At 37.3% G+C, this 4,553-nt stretch overlaps 1 long non-coding RNA gene across 1 annotated transcript in view; it reads right to left on the reverse strand.

The window, feature by feature from the left end:
* Nucleotides 1–458: 458 nt before the first annotated feature.
* Nucleotides 459–4,553, reverse strand: part of LOC114486698 (uncharacterized) — a 7,468-nt gene continuing 3,373 nt past the window's right edge. Inside the window, exons 2-3 of the long non-coding RNA XR_003680879.2 lie at nucleotides 3,596–3,651; nucleotides 459–1,750 (exon numbers count right to left, since the gene is read on the reverse strand). This is a non-coding gene — a long non-coding RNA (uncharacterized lncRNA). The remainder of the gene's footprint in view (nucleotides 1,751–3,595; nucleotides 3,652–4,553) is intronic.

The raw sequence follows: 4,553 nt of genomic DNA on the forward strand, positions 1-4,553 counted from the left end.
AAATACATTACAAAGGTTTGGATGTGTAACTACTCATATAATTTTAAAAGTATAAAACAGTACTATAGATTGTCTCCTAATACATATATACGTCTTGTATTATGGGAAAAAACTCAGTAGTCTTCCACATGAATCAGGAAAAACCCAGGCCTCCCTCCTGGGTTTCTCTTTTACTACCCATACAGAACACTTCACTTCTGGTACTTCTGGGCACCAAATGTGTGGGGAATTTTCCCCCATCAAACAATTCTGTGACATCAGCTGGGTGTCCTACAATTTAACTCAATTCTGACACTATTTACCTGGAGGTAGCATCAATCCCAAAGGTTACGGGCTCAGTCACCTGTGACCATCCCCCACTTCAGATACCAATCAAAGCAGTAGCTCCCCAGGTTACCTACAACTTCTGTCTGAGTTGTTTAAAAATCATAGGTTCCTATGACCTCCAGCCCCTTGGATTAGGTTATTTAATCTAGCTGTTATTAGCTAGAACAGCTCCCAGAACTCAGGGAAACACTTACTTACATATACTGGTTTATTAAAGGATACGATAAAAGATACAAAATGAGCAGCCAGATGAAGAGACGCACAGGACACGTTCTAGGAGGGTCCCCAGCAAAGGAGCTTCTGTCCTGGTGGAGGTCAGGTGTGTCACCTTCCCAGTACGTGGATGTGCTCACCAACCTGGAAGCTTCCTGATTCTCACACTATTGGGATTTTTTGGAGGCTTTCTCCTGTAAGCACTGCCACGGAGGGAGAAATTTCTCCCTCTACGCCTCTTGAGTTCTTGTGGCTGGACTAACAATAAAATTGACCCAAGACAGATTGAGAGAAGAAAAAGAAACACATTTCAATTTGTGAGCACAGAAGTCTCATAGAAATGGGACCTACAAAGCAGCCAAAGCAGGCAGCTTTTATACTTTTCAGACAAAGAAGCAATAAATATATGAGGAATTGACAGGGCAAAGAAACTTAGGCTTTGGGTGCTTAATTAGTGAAGAATCTAAATAGTTTGGGCATGGAGTAGTAGATTAGAGAAGTGACGGGGTTTGTTTATATAGCCTTCTTGGCCTCAAGTTCCCCATCTCTGGCTATAAGGGTGTCCTTCTACCTCCAGATGCAGGGGGTGCACCTTTCACGTAGGAGATTTAGTGCCTGCTTTCAGAGAGACAGAGAGGAGGGTCAGAGTGCCCCTCTTGCCTTGGTCCTTTCTTAAGTAACTTTAATTCAAAATAATCAACATGCCATTGAGGCATATCTGGGGACAGCCTGACATGGACCCCGGCAGTTACCTCCTCTGAAACTTCCTTGCAAGTTTTTGCATATTAAAAGTTGAGCTGGCAGATGGTTTCATTTCACTGAACCAGTCTTGACAATAGGTCAGTTCCTTTAAACTCACTTCAGGAGGTGGTGATGCTGGTCAGCTCCCAAAGCCAGGCCTACCTTATGCAAGCAATCAGGTATTTAATAAGAGGCGTGTCTATGGAAACATAAGGAAAAACAAAGGTTAATGACTGGAGCAGATTATAAACCAGTTTCTGAGCCCAAGGGCAGTCAGTCAAGAAGATTTCTAGATGTCAGAGGTGAAGCATCTTTTGCAGTTTGATATGTTTCTGATGATGTCCTCAGATGTTCAGGTAAACTTCCTGAGTGGCTCAAACAGTGACAGGCATGAAGCTCATTTCAATATGAACTGCTGTGGCAATTTCTCTGAAGTTTATGTCAAGTTGTCCAGCTTCAGTTTGCAGGGCTTCAGGAAAAAGGGCAGTTTTAGTTCTCAATGATTCCAGCTCAAAAGGGTAGGAGAAAATTGGAAATATTAGTTTGGAGAATTGTGGCCAGAGATTGGAGGAAACTAGAAAAATTCATGTTCCACGTTAGTTTTTAGGTAAATAACTAAACCTCAAGGAAAATTAATAATATTAAAATCGAATACCTAATATAATAACTATTATTTATTATAGTTTCTACTGAAACATAATTTTTCTATCTAAAATCACCCTCATTTCTACCAAAGATAGCCAAATTAAGAATAATCTGTTGGCAAAATAAGTCTAGTTTCAATAAACTTGACCTGATTATTTACATAGATTTAACAAGAATAGTGCTTGATCATATAGGCTCTTTTCAGTCTGTTTTGCTGAAACTTGTCATAAGGAATCTCCAGATTGAGCATTTAATAGTTTCTTGAGGCTAAGAAGCCAAGCCAAATATTTGCCATCAGACTTTGCCTGCAATACCTATAGATTTGGGTGAAGTCCTTTCTTCTCGGGGTCTCTAAAATATGCTGAGGTCCCTGTGGCTGCCAGGAAGTGACCTCCTTACTCATCTGGTAAGGCTGCTAGGGACCCTGTAAGCAAGGTACCAAATTGTTTTTCCAAGGGACTTTATTGGCTCTGTACAGTCAACTCTGTACAGAAACATTTTTAGTTCCTTAAAGCTGTCTGGTCATATCTGAGTCTATGTATGTCTCTCTCAAATATGACATTCCAGTCAAAGCTTTGGTAATATAATCAGTGTTTCCATTTGTGTCCTTTATAAGGGGAATAGATTCTTACTGAACTTATGAAAATAACTCTATTACCAAGGAAATAAGAACACTCATTGATAGTTTCTGAATTCTGAAGGGATCAGGTAGGGAGAAAAAGATAAATGTTTCAATTTTCATTACCAAGCTATAATTTACCAAATTGCTCTAAGGTATACTTAGCTTAAGGGAAAAGAGGAAAAATTTTCCTTAAATCTGGAGAAACAAAACATTTTTTTTAAATCCAGCACCGTCTTTCAAAAAATTAATTAATCATCTTCCTCAGTTCATTTAGCCCCATATAATTAATTCTTGTTCTGCTTGATCTTTTGTTAGAAGTTTTATGAAGCCATCAGTTTTCTTTTAATTACAGATCTGTAAACTCTTACCCAGTTCAGTGGTATGATTTGAAAGTTATCAGAAATTTGTATTCTAGAGTACTTGTCAGATTCCTTCCCATAAATTTCTCTGAAAATAAAACACATTTGCAGGAAGCTTTTGTAAAAGCATCTGAGTAAAATAACAATAGTCTGTAAATGATGAAAGACTTAAAATGTACATTATTAAAGATCTGATTCATTATAATGGATCTGACAAGAAAATTTGGTTATCTCTGTGACATATTTTAAGATAATAACTAGAATTATGACTAACAACTAAGACACATCCAAATTTTAGGAATTTCATATAATTTCTAGAATACTTATATTAATAACATTTACTCATACAATATAACCTGAGAAGGTTTAACATAATTTGACAATGCTTCACATGTAATTTAATATACCAAATAAGTTCAATTCATTAAATAGCTCTCTTTTATAAGGAGAGAAAACAAATCTTTTGAGGTACTGCAGGGGCCCTCTGAAAAACTTTGACGTTATTTCTACGTCAGTAAGATTTCATTTAGAATTTGATTTTGGGTAAGTTTGTCAAAAATATCAAAAAGGTTTTAAAACGCATGGTCAAATAGGATCATACATCATTGTGAACCAATACTTAGGTATCCATTTAATCAAAGACTTCACAGGCAAATACAGAAAATTAAACAGTTGTTAAAAGCCTTACCTCTTTTAATATTGAAAAGACTCAAGGTTTTTTTTTTCCTCTACGTATTTAAATACCTGATGAAAACAAAATATAGAATCTTTGTTTTTCTAGACACATTACATTAAAGGTTAAAAAAAATCTTTATTTACAATTCTCATTAAGAGCATACCTAAGTGTTCATCAACAGATGAATGGATAAAGAAGTTGTGATACACACACACACACACACACACACACACACACACACTGCAATACTGCTCAACCATAAAAAAGAATGAAATCGTAACATGTGCAACAACAATCGTGCCATGGATGGGCCTGGAGGGTGTTATGCTTAGTCAAATAAGTCAAATAGAGAAAGACAGATACTGTCTGTTATCACTTATATGTGGAATCTAAAAAATAAAACAAATGAATATAACAGAACAGAAAGAGACTCACAGATATGGAGAACAAACTAGTGGTAACTAGTAGGGAGAGGGAAGGGCAGAGGGGCAAGATAGATGTAAGGGATTAAAAGGTACAAAAATAATACATATAAGATAAATAGCCTAGAAGGACATACAGCACAGGGAATATAGCCAATATTTTATAATAACTTTAAATGGAGTACAACTTACAAGTATTTTGAATCACTATGTTGTATACCTGAAACTAATAAAATATAAATCAACTATACTTCAGTAAAAAAAAAGCATAACAAATAAAGAACAAATAAATAAAATTAATTGCACTCATTAAAAATAAATAATTTTTTAAATTAAAAACTTTGCCCTTGGGCTTCCCTGGTGGCGCAGTGGTTGAGAATCCGCCTGCCGATGCAGGGGACGCGGGTTCGTGCCCCGGTCCGGGAAGATCCCACATGCCGTGGAGAGGCTGGGTCCGTGAGCCATGGCCGCTGAGCCTGCGCGTCCGGAGCCTGTGCTCCGCAACGGGAGAGGCCACGACAGTGAGAGGCCCGCGTACCGCAAAAAAA

Source organism: Physeter macrocephalus, chromosome 8, assembly GCF_002837175.3.
Source record: "Physeter macrocephalus isolate SW-GA chromosome 8, ASM283717v5, whole genome shotgun sequence".
In the NCBI taxonomy this organism is placed as follows: domain Eukaryota; kingdom Metazoa; phylum Chordata; class Mammalia; order Artiodactyla; family Physeteridae; genus Physeter; species Physeter macrocephalus.